Source organism: Canis lupus, chromosome 5 (genome assembly GCF_003254725.2).
Source record: "Canis lupus dingo isolate Sandy chromosome 5, ASM325472v2, whole genome shotgun sequence".
NCBI classification, from domain to species: domain Eukaryota; kingdom Metazoa; phylum Chordata; class Mammalia; order Carnivora; family Canidae; genus Canis; species Canis lupus.
This window is the reverse complement of record NC_064247.1, coordinates 77,244,819-77,266,635: the sequence shown is the minus strand read 5'-3', so window position 1 is coordinate 77,266,635 and position 21,817 is coordinate 77,244,819. Positions and strand designations below refer to the sequence as shown.

At 37.7% G+C, this 21,817-nt stretch overlaps 1 protein-coding gene across 3 annotated transcripts in view; it reads left to right on the top strand.

Annotated features, from left to right (window-relative positions):
• The window catches only part of HYDIN (HYDIN axonemal central pair apparatus protein), a 383,279-nt gene that overhangs the window by 11,790 nt on the left and 349,672 nt on the right, over positions 1–21,817 (top strand). For all 3 annotated transcript variants that reach the window (XM_049110700.1, XM_049110701.1, XM_049110698.1), the window contains exon 2: positions 8,332–8,453. The gene's annotated coding sequence lies outside the window, so the exon portion shown is untranslated. The remainder of the gene's footprint in view (positions 1–8,331; positions 8,454–21,817) is intronic.

The following is a 21,817-nucleotide window of genomic DNA, read 5'->3' as shown; positions in this document are numbered from 1 at the left end:
TATTTTTTATTTATTTATTTTTACATTGCTTCAGTATTAATTGGACTTTATAATATGTACTTGAAGTCATCCACTATTTTTTAAAAATAGTTTGTTCAGTAAAAACATGGGAAAAGTGCTTCATTTATTAAAACACTTTATCAGCTTTCAGAAAAATAAGCTGATGTTTTAGCAACCCTCAAGGATGATTAATGAAATTTTTGTGTATGTGTGTTTTAAACTATCTTTAGGAGCTCATGGATGATTATGTATTTTAATCACAAATGCTGTTCTCTGTTGATGCTCATATTATTTTATTTTGACTTGGGTGGGTGAACGAAGGGCTCCTTCAAGTTGATACCTATGTCATTTTTTATATAATTCAATCTTTGATACCTTCTATGCTTTCTGACACAACATATGCCCGTTTCATCTTGTATATATCTGCCCAGACCCGACATCCTTGGTATGTCCTTAATCCTGACCTTAATGGGAATGTCTATGATGTAGTCGTTCTCAAGCTCTTTGGTCTCAAAGCTCCTTTACTCTCTTAAAAATTATTGAAGAATCCAAAGAGCTTTTGTTCATTGGAATTATATCTATTGAGATGTTCCATGTCAGAAGCTGAAACTCATAACAATTTGAAATTTTATTATTGAGAAATGACACTGATAAAAAACTATTGTGTTAACAAATATATCTTACAAATATAACTTTGAAAACAAAAGTTAGAAGCATGGCAGTGTTTATATTTTTGCAGATTTTTTTTTGTCTTTATAATAGAAGACAGATTCTCCTGTTTTATATTCAGTCTGTTAGCAATACTTTTTTTGGTTGAAGTTCTTAAGAAAATCTGGACTCAAATAGTAGTTGGAAAAGAAAGGAGTGTTTTAATAACTTTTTTAGGTAATTGTGGATGTTCTCTGATGCTACTCCAAAACTTGACAGGTGATAGTTTCTTAAAAGTTGATTGCAAAGAAGAATCTTAAACTATATTAATGAACTTTTTGTACTCTTAAAATCCATTGGTCTGTCTTGCACTTTGAAGGGATTGCTTACTCACATGTAGTTTTGTAACCCCACAAATTTGTCATTTGAAAAATGAGTTCATTGAATTATGCAGATCTTGCAAATGTTTGATGCATTTGATATATATATGGTTCAAAAAATCATATTTTTATACATCTCTGCTGATCTCATCAGAAAATCTAAGTATGGAGAAGCTGTCAAATTCAAAGTGGTTGACAAAAATTTTCTAGTATTTTAATTTTTGTTTGAATGCTTGAATTTTCTCTTAGTGACAAATATTGTCAATTGCTTCCCTTGAAATGAGAGCTCCTCTTATTGAGGAAATACCTGTCGAATACCCAAGTCTATAACTATAAACTGTAACTATCAATTATATAATAACCATAGTTTGTCTCTCAGTTGTTCTTCCAAGTAAATGTAATGCTCCATGAAAAATATACTACTTCAGGGATCCCTGGGTGGCGCAGTGGTTTAGCGCCTGCCTTTGGCCCAGGGCGCGATCCTGGAGACCTGGGATCGAATCCCACGTCAGGCTCCCGGTGCATGGAGCCTGCTTCTCTCTCTGCCTATGTCTCTGCCTCTCTCTCTCTGTGACTATCATAAATAAATAAATAAATAAAATTTATTAAAAAAAATATATACTACTTCAGTTTGTAACTGAATTGCACAGATGCTTTTCCTGGTGACAACAACCTTCCCACTGCAACAGAAGTGCTTTATACTTCCCATTTCTTCACCTAGAATATTAAAGGCATGTACTCACTTAATACATTTAATTATTTTTACTATTTCATAGGGTTGTGCAAAGGAGAAATAAATAACGTTTTGGTTTGGAACCACAGATGATCGTTTAAGAACTGGTGTCCTAGTATATTCCCATTATATCAGCTGCTGATTTTTAAAAGTTTATTATTTTTACTTATATCAATGAGATATTCCTATTTTTGAGGCTTTTAAAAAACATTAATAAATGTTCAGTTTTTCTACTGCTTAAAATCTGCGAAGATGAGTATATCTTTAGTTCTACTAAAGTGATTCATTAATGGATTCCCAAATACTGAACCCCTCTTACATTTCTGCAATAAACAATGATAGATTTTGGGATTCTGTTTGCTACTATTTTATTTACAATTTTTGCATTGATATTAATAAATGAGATTAGTTTATAGTTGTATTTTATTGAGCAATGTTTGGTTTTGGAATCGATGTTAAATTTGCATTATAAAAATAATTTGGACATTTTTTCTTTCAATGCTCTGAGTTTAAGTAGCATTTACATCATCTGATCTTTACAGGTTTGGTAGACTTATTTGTGAAACTGGCTGAGCCTAGTGTCTTTTTGGCAGAGGAGCTCTTTTATGACTTTCTGTGTTTCTTTGTACGTAATTCACTTGTTTAGAATGTTGTTTATTTCATCTAGATTTTCTTTAAAACCTTTTTTATTTCATGAAGTTGTACAAAGTAGTCTCAGGATTAAAAAAAAAAATCCTGTTTTGACCTTATTTCTTTTGTGTGCTTGTGTTTTCTCCTCTTTTAAAAATCAGGTTAATAGTTTCTGTTTTGTTGATTCATTTTTAAAGAATCAGCTATTTTGGTTTACTTACTGTGTTTTTCCAATTCATCGATTTCTGCAGTATTTTTAAAAATTGAGGAATGATTGATATATAACATGATACTAGTTTCAGGTGGATAACCTAATGATTCAATATACATATATATTGTGAAATGATCACCATAATAAATTTAATTAACATTCATCACTGTACATAGTTATAATACTTATGATGAGAAAGATCTACTTTCTTAGCAACTTTTATACATACTTTTGAATATAACACAGTATTATTAACTATATATATAAAATCACTGCCACTGGCAAACACCAATCTGTTCTCTGTATTCATGAACTCATTTAAAAAGTTTTTAAAACATATTTTGTGTATAAATGAGATCATATGGTATTTATCTTTTTCCGTCTGACTTACCTCACTTAGCATAAAGCCTTTAAGGTCCATCATGTTGTTGCAAATGTCAGATGTCCCTTTTTTTAAGTGACTGAATAATATTTCATCTTCTTTATTCATCCATCAGTGGACACTTAAGGCTATTTCCATGTTTTGGCTATTGTGAATAATGCGGCAGTGAACGTGGGAGTGCAGATATCTTTTTGAGTTAATATTTTCATTTCTTTCAGATAAAAACTCAAGTGGCTGGATCATACGGTATTTTATTTTTAATGTTTTGAGGAACTTCCATACTGTTTCATTGGAGTAAAACATAGAGGCTGCACCAATTTACATTCCCACAAACCCTATGAGGGTTCCTTTCCACATCTTTGCCAACACTTATTTCTTGTCTTTTTGATAATAGCCATTCTAACAGGTTTGAGGTCATGCCTCATTGTGGTTTTGACTTGCATTTCCCCAATGATAAAAGATGTTGAGCATCTTTTCATTTATCTGTTTGATATCTGTACATCTTCTTTGGAAAATGTCTGTTCAGATTCTCTGCCTATTTTTTAATTGGGTTGTTGTTTTGCTATTGAGTTGTAGGAGTTCTAATATATTTTGGATATTACCTCTTTATCAAATATATCATTTGTGAATATTTTTCTCCCAATCCATGAACATGGGATATCTTTCCATTTATTTGTGTCTTCTTTAATTCTTTCATCAGTGTCTTATAGTTTTCATTGTATAGGTCTTTTACCTCTTTGGTTAAATTTATTCCTAGGTTGATTTTTTAATTTTTTTGGAGATAGTTGAAAATGGGGTTGTTTTCTTAATTTTTCTTGTGATAGTTTATTAATGTATAGAAATAATAGATTTTTGTATATTGATTTGGTATCCTGCAATTGAAATACATTTTTTATTAGTTATAACAGTTTTTTTTGGCAGAGTCTTAATGTTTTCTGTATATAACATCATCTGCATATAGTGACAATTTTACTCCTTTCTTTCCAATTTGGATGACTTAAAAAAAAAAACATTTTATTTGAGAGAGAGAGCATGAACAGGGGAGAGGAAGAAGTGGACTCCCCACTGAGCAGGGTGCCTGACTGATCCAGGACCCTATTATCATGACCAGAACTGAAGGCAGGGGCTTAACTGACTGAGCCACCCAGGCACCCCATGGATGACTTTTTTAAATTAAAAAAAATTTTTTTATGGAGGACTTTTATTTCTTTTTCTTGAGGTACTCTGGGTAGGACTTCTAATACTATGTTGCATAAAAGTGGTGAGAGTGGGCATCCTTGTTTTATTCCTGATCTTAGAGAAAAGATTTCAGTTTTTCATCATTGAGTATGATGTTAGCTGTGGGAGTGTTATTTATGGCCATTATTATGTTGAGGTATGTTTTCTCTCTACTCAATCTATTGAGAGTTTTCATCATAAATTGGTGTTGAATTTTGTCAAATACTTTTTCTATATCTGTTGAGATGATCATATGATTTTTTACCCTTCATCTTGTTTATGTAGTGTAAAACATTAATTGATTTGCAGATGTAGAACCATCCTTGCAGCTCTGGAATAAATCCCATTCGATCATAGTATGTGATTTTTTTTCACATATTGTTGAATTTGGTATGCTAATATTTTATTGGGGATTTTGCATCTATGTTCATGACAGATATTGGCCTGTAGTTTTCTTTCTTTCTATTTTTTTTTAAGATTTTATTTATTTATTCATGAGAGACACACACACACACACAGAGGCAGAGACACAGGCAGAGGGAGAAGCAGGCTCCATGCAGGGAACCCGATGTGGGACCTGATCCCGGGACTCCAGGATCATATCCTATGCCAAAGGCAGGTGCTAAACTGCTGAGCCACCCAGGGATTCCCCTGGCCTGTAGTTTTCCTGTGTCATCCTTGTCTGGTTTTGGTATCAGGATAATGCTGGCCTTGTAAAATGAGTTTGGAAATGTTCCTTCCTCTTCTGTTTTTTGGAAGAGTTTGACAAGGCTTGGTATCAGTTCTTCTTTAAATATTTGTAGAATTTACCAGTGAAGATGTCTGGCCCTGGACTTTTGTTTGTTTGGTGGTTTTTATTACTGATTCAGTCTTCTTATGAGTAATCTGTCCAGATTTCCTTTTCTCTGATTACCTCTTGGTAGGTTGTATGTTTCTGGGATTTATTCATTTCTTCTAGGTTGTCCCATTTGTTGGTATGTTCATCATAGTCTCTTATGATCCTGTATATTTCTGTGGTATCAGCTGTAATGTCTCCTCTTCCATTTCTGATTTTATTTTCACCCTCTCTCTTTTTTTTTTGGTGAGTATTACTCAAGTTTTGTCAATTTATTTTTTAAGAACAACAACGCTTAGTTTCATTGATCTTTTTTTTGTCGTCCTTTTAGTCTACTTCATTTATTTCCACTCTGATCTTTGTTTTTTCTTTCTTTTACTAACTTTGGGCTTCGTTTTTTTTGTTTTGTTTTGTTTTGTTTTGTTTTGTTCCTTGAGGCTTAAGATTAGGTTGTTTATTTGAGATTTTTCTTGTTTCTTGAGGTAGGCATTTACTGTATGAATTTCCCTCTTAGAATTGCTTTTGCTGTATTCTACAAGTTTTTGGTACATTGTATTTCCATTTTCCTTTGTTTCAGGGTATCTTTTGATTTCTTCTTTGACCCATTGGTTGCCAGTAGCATGTTGTTTAATTGATTTCTAGTTTCATACTACTGTGGTTGGCAAGAGATACTTGATCTGACTTCAGTCTTCTTAAATTTATTAAGACTTATTTTGTGGCTTTACATATGATCTGTCCTGGAGAAAGTTCCATGTTTGCTGGAGAAGAATGTGTATTTTGTTACTCATGCTTGGAATGATCTGTATATATCTCTTAAGTCCATGTGATTTAATGGGTTGTTTAAGGCCAATGTTTCCTTATTGATTTTCTGTGTGGTTTATCTATCCATTAATGAAAATAAAGTATTAAAGTCCCCTGCTGCTATTATATTGCTGTCTCTCTCTCCCTTTATGTCTGTTAATATTTGCTTTATATAATTAGGCACTCCTATGTTGGGGCCCCCCTGTGGCAGTGTAGATTAGTGACTGTAGTCAGGTCCATCTCTGAGACTACAGGCAATTCTGTGGGCCTTAACTGTCTACACGCACCTGGGTAACTGCAGTAGTTGGCCCTGGGTACATGCAAATCCATGGGGAGCAGCTCTGGGGCTTAGGCTGGCATCTTGCAACAGCACATAGCTGTTGAGGCTGAGGCTGGCAGTGTAGACTCTGGGCTTTGGTGGGGAGGGAGTATGGAGTGACTCAGGTAGCTGGTATCTGTGAACATGAAAGCCTGGAGGGTGAAAATCTCATTGGCAGAATCTGCAGGAGGTCTGCAGAGGCTGTGCTAGCTGTTGGATTCCTCAGCAGCAAACAATCTGCTGGGGTCTGTAATGAGATTCTCAGTGATGAAAGCCAGGGATGAGGTCTGTAGCATCTGTAAGGGCTGTTGAGGTACTTAGCCCTGAAGATATTTGTGGTCTTCTTCAGAACAGGCCACTAGGAAGCAGTTGCTCACACTGTGCAGCTGATACTGGTAGCCCCTGCCCTTGTTCCCTGTTCCTAGCCATTTCAAGATGTCTCAGGTTTCTGGCTTCTGGGTAGGGTGAAACTGAAGTGGGTTCTTCGTGCAGTGCTCCGAAAGGCTGGGGGAGCTTATTGCTCACCCCACTATCCTTTTACAAGTAAGGGGACCTTTCTTGGGCTGGGGAGTCCCCTCTGGGGACAGAATAGTGCCAGCCTAGGGAATGGGATGATGCAGGCAAAATATAACTTCTTCCTACTCTTTTTGTGTGGTTGTTCTCAGGTCTTTTGCTCTGTTATGATGCTGAAGAAGTTCCTCCTCCTCCTCCTCCTCCTCCTCCTCCTCCTCCTCCTCTTCCTCCTTCTTCCTTCTTCCTTCTTCTTCTTCTTCCTTCTTCTTCTTCTTCTTCTTCCTTCTTCTTCTTCTTTCTTCTTTTTCCTCCTCCTCCTCCTCCTTTCTTCCTCTTCTTCTTCTTCTTCTTCTTCTTCTTCTTCTTCTTCTTCTTCTTCTTCTTCTTCTTCTTTCTTCTTCTTCTTCTTCTTCTTTCTTCTTCTTTCTTCTTTTTTCTTTCTTCTTCTTCTTCTTCTTCAAGATTTATTTGTTTATATGAGGGGAGAGGGGCAGAGGGAGATGAGAGAGAAAGAATCACCAGCAGATTCCCTGGCAAGCAGGGAGCCTGACACAGGGCTCGATCCCATAGCCCTGTTGATCATGACCTGAGCCAAAATCAAGAGTTGAATGCTTAACCAACTGTGGCACACAGACACTCCTCTTGCTGAAGCTTAAGTGGACTTCTGAACTCTCCCAGAGCTATTTTTTGTTCATGGATTAGTATCTACTTGTTTTTTTGTGGGGGAATGGAGGCTGGAGGCTCCTACTCCTCCTCCTTGATGATGTCACTCTCTCATTCAGTCCTTTAAAAATGTCATTCTACTGTCTTCTAGCTTGCATGTTTCTAACAAAATGGCTATTAACATTCTTGTTTATTTCTCTTTAATAATTTCTCCTCCTTTGGCTGCCTTCAAGATTTTCTCTTTGTTATGTGTTTTCAGAAGTTGAATATATTTGTCTCTGGCTTGAATATTTATCTTGGTTGGTGGTTTGATCTGTAGTGTGATAAATGCCATTACTTTTGAAAATTCTTAGCCATTATCCCTTCAAATATTTATTCTACTCAATTCCCTGTCTTTTTTTCTTTCTGGAATTCTAATTGCATATCTGTTAGATCATTTGATATTGTCCTGTATCTCCTGGATGCTATATTTTCTTTTTATTTTTTACTCTTTTCTCTCTTTCAGTTTGGGTGTTTTCGAGTTCACTAATTCTTCCCTTAGTCCTGTTAAGTCTACTGATGAACCTGTCAGTGATGATCTGCATCTCTAACATTGTGTTTTTTATTTCCAGCATCTTCATTTGATTTTTTCTTAGTTATCATCTCTCTGCTGAAATTGCTCATATGACAATGAGTGTTGTTTAGTTTTTCCATTTGACATATTTTCATAGTTATTAAAAACTTTTTTAAAAGATTTTATTTTTTAAGTAATCTCTACACCCAATGTGGAGCTTGAACTTACAACCTGAGATCAAAAGGAGCACGCTCCACTGACTAAGCCAGCCAGGCGCCCCTGTAGTTATTGTAAATTAAACGTTAATAGCTCCAGCATCTGTGTTATATATGGGTTTGGTTCTGTTGATTGTTTTGTCTCTTGGCATTACAAAGTTATTTCCTCTGATTTTTTTTTTTTTTTATACCACATCACCAGTGATTTTTTTTTGTTTTTGTTTTTATAGGGGAGTTAGAGAAGAAGAATCTGGGCTGGGCTCCATGGCCTTCCTGCAGCAGCTGCACTTCCTCACCCTTAAGCCTGTACCCTGAGAGATGCTTTCTCAAGGGCTCTTGCCATCATTTTTTTGTGAGTATCTATTGGCATCTGTAGAGGAAGAAGCCTGCAAGTGGTATTAACTCCCCTTATATCTGTAGCTTTTATTGCTCCATGTTGTGCTTCCAGCCAATACTTAGCTTCCACTATTTTGTTAACAATTCCAGTGAATATTTCTTCCCAGTGTTCACCTGCTCCAAGTAAACAAGTGCTTGCATTCAGTGTCTCCCTGTAGGCATTTGTCTCAACCCAGATTTAGGACTACTTGGCATTTTCTCAACTTCAACTCTGATGGTTCCAGAAAAGTTATTCACTTGTGGTATGTTCAACTTTTTTTTTTTTCTTTTAATTGTCAGGGTGGGAGGGACATTCTTTCTAGCTCTTTTCCTGCTCTCTATACCCGAGTAGAAACCAGAAACTGGATCTTCCCTTTTATTCCTGATATCACTACTGGTAGGGTGACTATTTGTCCTGGCTTATACCAGTATAATTATTAATAGCATCCCCCTTTCACTCAAGAGTTTTTCTGTTTGAATGATAAATGATCATCCTGTCCTCAAAAATATTACATAAATAAGGTTTCACCAGGAGCATTTGTTTTTTTTTAATAAATTAATTTTTTATTGGTGTTCAATTTACCAACATACAGAATAACACCCAGTGCTCATCCCATCAAGTGCCCCCCTCAGTGCCCATCACCCATTCACCCCCACCCCCCGCCCTCCTCCCCTTCCACCACCCTAGTTCGTTTCTCAGAGTTAGGAGTCTTTATGTTCTGTCACCAGGAGCATTTGTTAAGTCTGGATGGATTTGTTTATCCTGGATAAAACTAAAATATTGATTATTTTGGTGATATTCACAAGGACTCAAGCAGAAATTAATTAATGAAAGACACATCAACCAAATCCAATGTGTAAACTTTGCGTCTTGTTTCACTCCAAAAGGAGTTTCGTTAGGCAATCAGGGATATTAGAACATGGGCTAGATATTAGAAGTGTTAAAGACTTATTGTGACTTTGTTAAGTATTATAATGATATTATAGGTATGTTTTCAAAAAATCTCATTTTTCAGAGAAAAATTCTGATGGCATTTCAAGGTGAAATGGCATGACTGTGGGAATTTCTTTTAAAACTCAAAAACAGAGATGACTGGGTGGCTCAGCGGTTAAGCATCCACCTTCAGCCCAGGATGTGATCCTGGGGTCCCAGGATTGAGTCCCGCATCAGGCTCCCTATATGGAGCCCGCTTCTATCTCTATGTCTCTGCCTCTCTCTCTCATGAATAAATAAATGAAATCTTAAAAAAATACTCAAAAACAAAAACAAAAAAGGTGAAGAGATATGTAATAGATAAAAACAAGAATTACAAAATGGTAATTACTGAAGTTAGGTGATATGTATATGGGGGTGCATTTTTTTATTATCTCATCTTTTTCTTATTTTTACCAATTTCCATAATAAAAACTTTAAAAAGAGACAAGGATATTATCAGGAACCTAGTTTTTTGTTTTGTTTTGTTTTTTAAAATTATCCTACAGTTTAAACTGGTAAAGGTGAATTTCTTCTTGTGGCCAGTCAGAAGCCAGGTAGGCATGCCTCAAAGTTCTTTTGAAAACGTTCTGTGCTTCTGTAACTATTTAGCAAAACAGATAATAGGTGCTATGCTACATATAGGGAGAACAAAAAAGAGGTGAAATACCATGGTTTCCATGCAGTTCAGTCTTGCAGTTTCCTGGACCAGGAGGAGGGTGGGAACTTTGCAGATGTCTTTTTAATGCTGACTCCATTTAGTTTCTACTTTGTGAAGACTTACATTAGAAGGGATTCAGTCTTTTTTTTGTTTTTGTTTTTTTTTTGGTGTAAATGTCTGTTAGATGTGCAAACTTACATTAGAAGGGGAGAGGTAACACGGCTATAAGCTCCATGAGGGCAAGTTCACTGCTTTTAGAAGTGAGTGGCAAACTGAATACCATTACTGGCACATAAAAGACATTAAATAAATATTGGATGAAGAAATGAATGAATAAAAATCACATCCGCTTCTCACCACATAAAAGGAACCCAATAAATATTGTATTTTTGAATTGAATTGTGAGTGACATGATTAAAAAGAGAATTTTAGAGTTTATATCCATTAAGTGCTGGACCTCTTCAGAGTCTTTGAAAGATGCTTAGATGAGCAGAATCAGCCAATGCGGTATCTGTGCACAGGCAAGGGAAGCCAGTGAAGTGTAATTTCATTTAAAACTAAAAGAACAATATACAGTTACATACATGTCACCTTGCTGTCAAATATATTCACGGAAATGATTAGGAGAGGACGGTGATTCTCCCCTCTAAAAGTCCTTATGCTATATAGCTCTGTGAGGAAATTGAGAGACTTTGTAATATCCTGTCCACAAAAAATTGAAATGACAGGTATCCTTAAAGATAGAGGTGTAATTAATCATGGTCTTCTTGTTTTGATGAGCATGCAAGAGTGACAAGTTAATAATAAATCTCCAGCTCATCCAAGGAAGGTGGCTAAGGAGGTGCTATGGTTTAATTTACATCTTTGGAAGCACCGAAGATTTAATAATCTCCCTGCCTCATACATCAAATTAACACCCCCAAGGCAGAAAAGCAAAACATTTTTAACTGTTAATCTGAGGAGCAATAAAATCCTGTCTAAGGTCACAAATAAATTGAGTTTCTGGTGGTTTCAATGGACCCCTAGTGTGTGTGATTTATTCAGATTCTGAAGCTACTCATGACTCCAGGGAACCTTGGCTGCAAAAGCAGCAAGCTGGGAGCACCATGGGGATTGCCAGTGTAATCAGAAGGTCTTGACTGAGGGCAGTGACTGATTTTACCTTAGGTCTACCCAATTTATTTTACTTTCTATGTCAACTACACATAGATTATGGAATACTGAATTTGAGATTCAGTTGTAAATGGTTGCTTTTAGTCGGGATTGTAACCATTTTTATACTTATGTAGTACTTGTTCTTAAAAGATCAAAAGGTGTTTTGAAGTTTTTACTTTCAAAGTATAGGATTTTAACTTGGCTAGAGATGTAGAGGGGAGTAACCCTTCATGGCATGGTGAGCCATTCGCAAAATCTAAGCAATGTTTAGATATCCAGCTCTTCATTTCTTAAGCAGCTGAGCTATGAGGTGTATTGAATTTATTAATTTGGGATTGATATTTTCTTCCTTGTTTTAAGAATGGGCTGTGAGGGTCTCAGAAAGAGGAAGATAGAGCTTGTGGATTTGCAGTATGCATGTGTGTATTCATTGCTCCTGTTTGTCAAATAATTTAAGGAATTAGATTATAAAATATGATCTCAGCTCATCTTTTTACTGATGCTGCTTATAATTTCAACTGAATCATTTTTGATATTTAAGGCACAATTATAGGAAATAGAAAAAGGAGCCTAAGTTGATGATCTAAAAATAGCTTCCTCCTATGTCCCTCCAGCGCTTCCCCCCCCCCCCCCGCCCGCCCCTATGGCTCTAAATCACAGCTGTAAATTACAGTTGCATTTTGTCATGTCTTCCAAGGGTACGCTTAGTGACATAGAATGAGCTTCAGATTATTACTAGTACATTCATCCATTCAGCTTAGTAATGAGGAAAACATACTACCGCAGATACACCTGGGCTGCTTCTGTCTCCTCTCTGAAGAAGGCTTGATTCTCCCTGTTAGGAGTTCAGGTGGGCCACATGGGAGATACCCTGGAGGAAAATTTCTTCCTCCTTCAGTAATTAGCAAATATCTCTTGACTGCCTTAGGTCTTGGGGATATAAAGACCATACGAGGACAGAGGCAAAGAGCACTCTGTCAGTTTCTTATTGCTGTCATTAACAAGTGTTCATAAATTTCGTGACTTAAAACAAGAGACTTACTGTCTTCCTGTTCTGAAGTTCAGAAGTCTAAAATCAAGTCTAAAATTGGCGGTTTGAGTTTCTTCTTGAGGCTCTGGGGAGAATCTATTTCCTTAACTTTTCCAGCTTCTAGAGGTTGCCTGCATTCCTTGGCTCATGGCCCCTTCCTTAAATCACTTCAGCTACTACTTCTGTTGTTACATCTGCTGCTCCTCAATACGATCTCCTACTTCCCTCTTACCAGGATTCTTGTGATTACATTGAGCCCATCTGGGTAATCCAAGATAATCGCCTCACTTCAAAACCCTTAATTCAATCACGTCTATAAAGTTTCATTTTCCATATACAGAAATATCCACAAATTCCAGGAATTAGGATGTGGACATCTTTGCAGAGGCCATTATTTAGCACAGAATTTGGCATTGGCCAGCTCTGCCACTCAACATGACCATTAAGTAAGTTTCTTAATCTTTCTGAATCTCAATCTTTTTATCTGGGCAGTGGAATAAACAATACCGATCTCATAGGGTCATGTTAAGGATGAAATGCCTGAAAACAGCACCATGTCTGACACATATTACTAGTTTAGTGAAAGAGAAGTTAATGAATTATTATTCTTACAATTAACTCATGCAAGGGCATAGTCTCACCTTTTTGAGGAGTTCTGAGTCTAGTGGAAAAGATAAACAGGTAAATAATTATAACAGTGTGATGCAATGTTTTCCTTAAGCTATGTTTGTCTCATGCTCCAAGAATCAATCCTTTGGGCATGACTTCAATCAGTCTTTTATAGACGGTCACCTAATCTTGAGTTTTGATGTGAAGGAAGGCAAAATATAGAAGGTTGTCTGAAGCTGTTACTGACATGAAATGTTAGGTCCGGGAAGGTTGTGTGGTTCTTTGTTTTAGTCTTTTTGATGAGGTCATGTTTTTTCTAAGAAAAAGTTAGTTCTTAGTATTAAGATATTATGTTAACTCTCTTGGCCTTAGGGTTTATGCCTTTTAACAAGTTAGGACCTTGAGGGGCTTAAGGCTGTGTCATATGGTAAAAGGAAAGACGATTGTGCAGGTCTGTAAGAGAAAGTTGAAAGTCCTTCTGTTCATTTCTCTTCTGCCCTCCTCCTCTTGTTACTGACCTTCACTCCCCCATCCCCCAGGCAAAAGAGTGCTGATCTGATTGGAAACATTCCAGGGTTCTAGTTGGCCAAGTTGGCTAGAGACTCTAGAATCCCTGTGTATGAAAATATGGGTGCTCCGGGTGGGGTATCACTCATGTGTCTCTCTCATCTATGCTGCTTGAGTGGTGAGGACCAACGTCTACTCTTTTCCTTCTGTGTATGTCCTTTCTCTGTGGATCAGCTGGGCTGAACATACCTGCTCTCCCTGTCTGTTTTGTTTCTTAATTCTGTTCTCTTACTTGACCTTTCAGCATCATGGGATGCAAACTCTTCATTTGGCTTCTGGAACACTGCTTTCTTCTGTTTTCTTCCTACTCATGTCTACTCCTTCTCAGTTATCTCTGCTGGTCTTCCTCATTATCCTGACTTCATATTCTAATTTGCCAATCTCAGTCCCAACACTTCTTCTCTTTTCTACCATGGATATCCCACCCTTTATGGATTTAAATATTGTCAATATGTTGATACTTGCATATATTGTAGTAGTTTTCCATTACTACTATAATAAATGACCACAAATTTAGTGGCTTCAAACAACACTGATTTATTGTCTTATAGTTCCTTAGGTTAGAAGTTTTGACAGTCTTACTGGGCTAAAATAACCTGTCATCAGGGCCACATTGCTTTCTGGAGGCTGTAGTGGACGATCCATTTCTTCGCCTTTTGCAGCTTCTAGAGGCTTTCTACGTGCCTTAGTTTGTGGTTTTCTTCCTGTGTCTTCAAAGTCATCAATGTCTTATCTTTTGAACCCTCTTCTTTTGTCAGCTCTCCTTTTCACCATAGCCAAGAGAAGTTCTCTGCTTTTAAGGACCTATCTGATTCGACTGGGCTCAGTCATATAATCCAGGATAATCACTCCATCTCAAAGTGCATACCTTTAGTCACATCTGTGAAGTCTTTTCTTTTTTCTCCATGGGAGGTAATATATTCACAAGTTCTGAGCATTAGGTCATGGACATCTTTGGGAGACATTGTTCTGCATACCACAATACCCATAAATATGTCTCTGGCCTAGACCATTCTCCCAAACTCCAGAACCAAGTATTCAACTACCTAGTTGACTTCTCCATTTGGCTGTTCATTAGACACCTAGTTTGTCCAAAACTGAGCTCCTGAGCAACTTCCTGCAAACCTGCTTCTTTTGTAGTCGTTGTCTTATCAGTTGATGGAATTACCCCTTTAGTTGCTGAGGTCAAAAGCTAAGGATGATTTTTGACTTTGCTCTCTTTCTCTCTCATATCTTATCTATGGTACTTCAGGAAAATCCTGGTGGCTCTACTTTTAAAGCTATCCATAATGTGGCCACTTTCCCCCTCCCTTCCTGCTATCACCTTTGTCATAGCCACTAGCTTCTTCCCTGTAGGTCATTGCAGTAGCTTTCTCACTGGTCTCTCTGTGTCTGTACTTACTCCCCCTTGTTCTGTACTTAACACAGCAGCCAGAGCCATCCTGTTATTAAAATGCAAGTTGGATAAAGTCATTCCTCTTCACAAAAAAAATCACCAATGGTGTCCCACATAATTTAGAATAAAAAGCCCAAGTCCTTTGAATGGCCTGCAGTGGTGCTCTGTCCCCTCTGCCCTTCACATTACTCCTTTGACCTCTTCTCCTCTTTTCACTTTGCCAGTTCCACTCCAGCCACAGCAGCTTCCTTACTATTTTCACAAATACTCAAAGCATATTTGTACCTCAGGATTTTCACACAAGTTGTTTCCTCTGCCTGAAATCTCTTGCTTCAGAAAAGCATGTGGCTTGTTCTCTCGCCTCCAGGTGTTTGCTCAGATGCCATCTTCTCAGTGGGGTTCACCCTGAAACCATTTATATAACATTGTATCTCAATCAAGGTTTCCCGCTTTGTGTGTGTGTGTGTGTGTGTGTGTGTGTGTGTGTGTTCTGTAGTGCACTTATTTACCTTGTTGTAGTCTGTTTCCTCCCCCTTGGAAGTAGGCTCCGCCAAGGCAGGAGTATATCCCTGTAGTGTTCACTGTTGTACTGTCATTGCCAAGAATGGCGTTTAGCCTATGATAGGTACTCAGTGAAATTGGTTGCATGGATGCATGAGTTCCCTCTGGCATTGGTGAGCGGTTTTTGGGTTAGCCTTCCTCACATCAGAAAAAAGATAGAATTTGAATGTTAGGAGACTAGAGTGAATAATATAACATTGGGAGCTCTAACTTTAGGATGAGATGCTTACCACTTGTAAATGTTTTTATCAGAGAAATAAACAATTTTAAATAAAACATGTTAACTTCTAGATCTCTTAGTGCCCAGGATGAGAAAAGGTATCGTAAATTTAATCATCTCCTCCAACAACACTCAATTTGTTCTCTGTCATTAAAAGTTTCTTATGGTTTGCCTCCCCCTCTTTTTTTTTTCCTTCCTTCCCCTACGTTCACCTGTTTTGTGAACATGTTCATGTTCATGTGTTCCCATATATGAGTGAGATCATATGGTATTTGTCTTCTCTAACTGACTTATTTCACTTAGCATAATACTCTTTAGTTCCATTCATGTCATTGCAAATGACCAAGATTTCATTCTTTTTTATGGCTGAATGATATTCCATTTGTGTGTGTGTGTGTGTGTGTGTGTGTGTAGAGAGAGAGAGTAAAAAGTGAATATATATATATCCATTCAGCAGTTGATGGACACGAAGGTGGTTCAGTATTCACAAATCAATCAATGTGACATACCACATTAGTAAAAGAAAGGATAAGGACCATATGATCTGGTCAATAGTTGCAGAAAAAGTATTTTTAAAAATTGTGTAATTTTAAAATTTTGAAGTAATCTCAAATTTACCAGAATTTCAAGGATAGCTACCTTTCTCCCAAGCCATTTGAAAGGAAGTTACCAACCTGATGCCCCATCAACCCTGGATACTAATACCTGAAATATTTTGCATTTCCTATGAATAAGGACACTGTCTTAGATAACCATGACACAGTCATCAAATTTAAGAAATTAACATTGATGTCCAGTTTTACTAATAACATCCTTTGTAGCAGGAGTCCTTCCTTTTGTACCTTTGTGTCAAGTGGTATCTGATTTTGATTTGTCCCATTACTGATGATGTTCATTTCGATTAGTTGATTAAGGTAGAGTCTATCAGACTTCGTCACTGTGAAGTTACTCTTTTCCCTTTATAATTAAAAAGTATTTTATGAGGAGGCACTTTGGAAATATTTAAATATCCTGTTCTTTGTCAAACATTTATTTTATTCATTTATTTATGTCAGCAAATTAATGGATTTTTGTTTTATTTAATGGGTTATAGTCTGTTACAGTAATTATTTTGATACTCAGATTAGAAATGAAGGAGCCCCACTGATCTGTCCCATCATTCTTTGAGTACTTCTTTTGTTCCTGGCACAAGATGTCTCAAGTGCATCTTGTACTTTCCTTACTCTAACTCTTGGGTCAGCCATTTCTCCCTGGTTCCTTTTAGTGGGGAATAGTTCTTAAGAGACCAAGATCAGATTTTGGGTGTCATGCCCCCAGCCCCTCTCACCCTAGCCCCTCATTCCCTAGCTAGGGAATATGTGTGTGTGTATGTATGTGTATGTCATGCAATGTGTGGATCTTGTTTGTATTTAGATTCAGATGAACTAATTGTAGAAAGACATTTTAAGATAATTGAGGAAACTTTATAGAAACTGGGAGTTAGATGATATAAGGGACTTGTTAATTTTGTTATATGGGATAAAGACCTTGTGATTATGTTAAAAAAAAAAGATCTTTAGGGGTGCCCAAGTGGCACAGTTAGTTAAATCTGACTCTTGGTTTTGGCTCAGATCATGATCTCAGGGTCGTGAAATCAAGCCCTATGTTGGGCTCTGTGCTCAGCAGGGTGTCTGCTTGGGATGCATGCTCTCTCACTCTCTCTCTCCTTCTGCCCCTCCCCCATGCTCTTTATCTCTCAAATAAATAATCTTTTTAATAAAAGATTTTGATCTGAGAGAGGCAACTGACATACTTAAAAGTGAACTCTCTCTTCAAAGTGGTTAAATGAGATAATATAGATAGAAAGGACTATGTAAATAATTTATTGTTCCATATATATGTATATACTCATGTATATATACACTGTATGCATATACATATATGTACAGAGACATATATACAATAACTTGGTGTATAAAGTGTCTGGAATCTTAGCCCCCCTATATCCAAAGTCTAGAGCTCATGTAATCCAAAAGCTTCCTGTTAAACTAATGTTGTATCACAAGCCCTGTTTGTTTTATAAGACCCAGAAAGGTTTTGACTGTGTCTAGAGAAGAAGACTTGTTTCCTGACCCCTAGTTTGGTGCATTGTATACATCTTATTCCAAAGATAGAACTGATCATTTGAGACATCATAAGGTACTCATGGCTTTGGTTCAGCATTTGTGACATTAAACAGTTATTTAGGTCTAAATGCAAAACCTGTCTTTCGTCATCTTGTCTGTGAACTGTCACAGGTATGACAGGAAGGATTGACACCAGACATAAGTGCTTCTATCCTTCACTGGGTAGGGGAGCTGACCTCTAACCCCCACAGCTGGTCCCTGCTGGAAATGGTCCTAGTTCCTGTATGCTCTTTGACATCCTCAGCAGCTGTAACAGCAAGCAATTTAGTGTAAAATCATCCATCCATGAATCTCTTTGTTAGTGGACATTTCAGACACTTGTGTCTGACTATAAATGAGATGGGAAGTAGCATGACTCTTGATCGTCACAGGCATTTCCCACCGAGGTTGTCCTGCCTACTCAAGCAGTGACCACGGGAGGCTCTAGAGCCCAGAGAAGAGGAGTGACAGCGGTAGGAACACAGTCTATAGGTTATACACAACTTCTTCACTATTGGAAGCAATGCTACCCTTTATCTCTCACTCTAGGAAACATATCAAAATGAATGAGAGGGCTAACCTCCAGTCAGTCCTCTTTAACCAGGAAATTAAGTAGATTACTCAAAAATGTAAATACTTGGAACATTGCTAACAAATAGCATTAGGATATCATGGTTCTGAGCTACTGCTCTAGTGGAATAATTTTAGTAAAAAAAAATTAGAAATGTAAAACAATGTCTACACACTTAAGCAGAATTGTCCAGAGGCCTGCCTCTTGCAAAGCTGAAAAATCCCTTGGAAATCTTCAGCTTCACACTTAATTACCACCTCCTTTGGCTGTTTCTCTTTTACTGCTTTTTTCTCCTCTTCCTGTGATTTTCCTTCTCACTGCCAAACACACTTTCTCTTCCAGACATCATCTGTTTTCAGAATACATTTGCATTTCCTCTTTCCTTCCCAAAGTGGCCCTATGTTAGGCCTGTATTTCCCTCTCAGTGAACTGCTTCTATGTCACCACATGGACTGGTGGGAAGGAAAGTCATGGCTTGTAGAATTGAAATATAACCAGGAACCCAACAGGGACATTTTTGTATGTTCCATGTCCTGGTGTACCAACCCTCTCAAGAACCTTGTGGTCCAGGTATTAGTTTAGGGTATGTCTTTAAAATATCTTTTGTTTGTTATAAAACTTCAAAGAATTTCAAAGTGTAAAAAGGAGACAGTGAAAGCCATTCTCTCTAACACCAGTCACATTCCTCAAAGGGACATGAGCTCCTCAGCCACACACAGTGACCACTATCAATAGTTCTAGCCTTTATGCTCTGAGTGTATTGAAATGGGAACTATGAATATATGAGATTTAAAACAAATTTGATCGTGCTCTATATATTATTTGCAGTTTATTATTTTACATAAATGTCATGGGCATCTTTTCATATCAATACACATAAAATTTGTCATTACATATCACAACTGGCATTCCAAAGTAAAATGTGCCATAGTTTATTTACTCGGCCCATCACTAATCTATATTTTTTTCAAATTTCTCATTATTACCAGTGTCTAACATGTTTATCTTTGTGCTCATGCAGCGGTGTTTGTAGGATAGTTGGAATTGCTTCATCAGAGAGTATGTACATTTTAAACATTGGTAGATACCGTCCTAAACTTTATATGTAAGCACCAATAGAAACATTTTCTCCCCTCAATTCTCAGATAATGATTTGTAAAGGATAAAGTATGTTACCAAGTAATATATATTGTAAACAGTACTCTACTTATTTAACAGTCACAGACATGCTAGAAGGAGGTGGTGATCTCCAATTTACAGATGAAGAAATGAGAGTTCATTGAGATTAAGTGATTTGCCTTAAGTAATACCCTTGGAATTGGCTGAGCTGAAGCTAAGTACCTCTTATCTCCAAGCCTGAAATGCCTACACTTTGTCCTCTACCCCTTTGGCTTCTTGCAGAGGAGCTCTGAAACTTCCAGTGATGGACTGACTGAGCATAGGTCAGGGAGAGGGAGTGTGGTGGGATTACAGGCCAGCCAGCTTCATGCTGGTGTGTAATACCTGTGCACATACAGACATTTACTCCCTTAGGAATCTCATCTGGTCACAGCTTTATCTGTGGTCAGTGACTCCCAAACTTCTATTTCAATGTAGCATGCTCTCCTTAACGTACCCAGCTCTGGTTCTTGCTTCCTCAGCCTGGCGCAACTGCAGCCCGTACCAACTCAGCTGTAACTTCTGCACCATTTCAGTTTTTCAGGCCCAGGTCCTTGATTCCTCTTTCACACCCTCATTCACAGGGACTGTGGCCAAAGGCCTTAGTGAGACTCCTGACCAGGTTTGGAATTAAAATCCAGGCATGTCTTGTTCTAAAACACACCTCGATTATACTGCTCTATTCTAATCCTATTAGCCTGAAAGGTAATTCTGATCTGATTCTTGGAATTTGCACTCTAATTTAGGAGACCGTGGACTGAGTGAATGTTTGGAGATGAGATCATATTCTTTTTTTTTTTAATTTTATTTATTTATTTATTCATGAAAGACACAGAGAGAGAGGCAGAGACACAGGCAGAGGAAGAAGCAGGCTCCATGCAGGGAGCCCAATGTGAGACTCAATCCTGGGACTCCAGGACCATGCCCTGGGCAGGCGCTAAACCGCTGAGCCACCCAGGGATCCCCAAGATCACATTTTTTTTTCTATTTCTTCAGGTCTTCTTTATTTTTTTATTTTTATTTTTTTACAAATTAATTTTTTATTGGTGTTCAATTTGCCAACATATAGAATAACAGCCAGTGCTCATCCATCAAGTGCCCCCCTCATGCCCGTCATCCAGTCACCCCCACCCCCCATCCACCTCCCTTTCCACCACCCCTTGTTCGTTTCCCAGAGTTAGGAGTCTCTCCTGTTTGGTCTCCCTTTCTGATATTTCCCACTCATTTTTCTCCTTTCCTCTTTATTCCCTTTTACTATTTTTTATATTCCCCAAATGAATGAGAACATATAATGTTTGTCCTTCTCCGATTGACTTACTTCACTCAGCATAATACCCTCCAGTTCCATCCACGTTGAAGCAAATGGTGGGTATTTGTCGTTTCTAATGGCTGAGGAATATTCCATTGTATACATAAACCACAGCTTCTTTATTCATCTTTCGATGGACACCGAGGCTCCTTCCACAGTTTGGCTATTGTGGACATTGCTGCTAGAAACATCGGGGTGCAGGTGTCCCGGCGTTTCATTGCATCTGAATCTTTGGGGTAAATCCCCAGCAGTGCAATTGCTGGGTCATAGGGCAGATCTCTTTTTAACTCTTTGAGGAACCTCCACAAAGTTTTCCAGAGTGGCTGCACCAGTTCACATTCCCACCAACAGTGCAAGGATTCTTCACATCCTCTCCAACATTTGTGGTTTCCTGCCTTGTTAATTTTCCCCATTCTCACTGGTGTGAGGTGGTATCTCATTGTGGTTTTGATTTGTATTTCCCTGATGGCAAGTGATGCAGAGCATTTTCTCATGTGCGTGTTGGCCATGTTTATGTCTTCCTCTGTGAGATTTCTTTTTTTTAAAAATTTTTATTTATTTATGATAGTCACAGAGAGAGAGAGAGAGAGAGAGAGAGAGGCAGAGACATAGGCAGAGGGAGAAGCAGGCTCCATGCACCGGGAGCCTGACGTGGGATTCGATCCCGGGTCTCCAGGATCGCACCCTGGGCCAAAGGCAGGCGCTAAACCGCTGCGCCACCCAGGGATCCCTGTGAGATTTCTGTTCATGTCTTTTGCCCATTTCATGATTGGATTGTTTGTTTCTTTGCTGTTGAGTTTAATAAGTTCTTTATAGAACTTGGATACTAGCCGTTTATCTGATACGTCATTTGCAAATATCTTCTCCCATTCTGTAGGTTGTCTTTTAGTTTTGTTGACTGTATCCTTTGCTGTGCAGAAGCTTCTTATCTTGATGAAGTCCCAATAGTTCATTTTTGCTTTTGTTTCTCTTGCCTTCATGGATGTA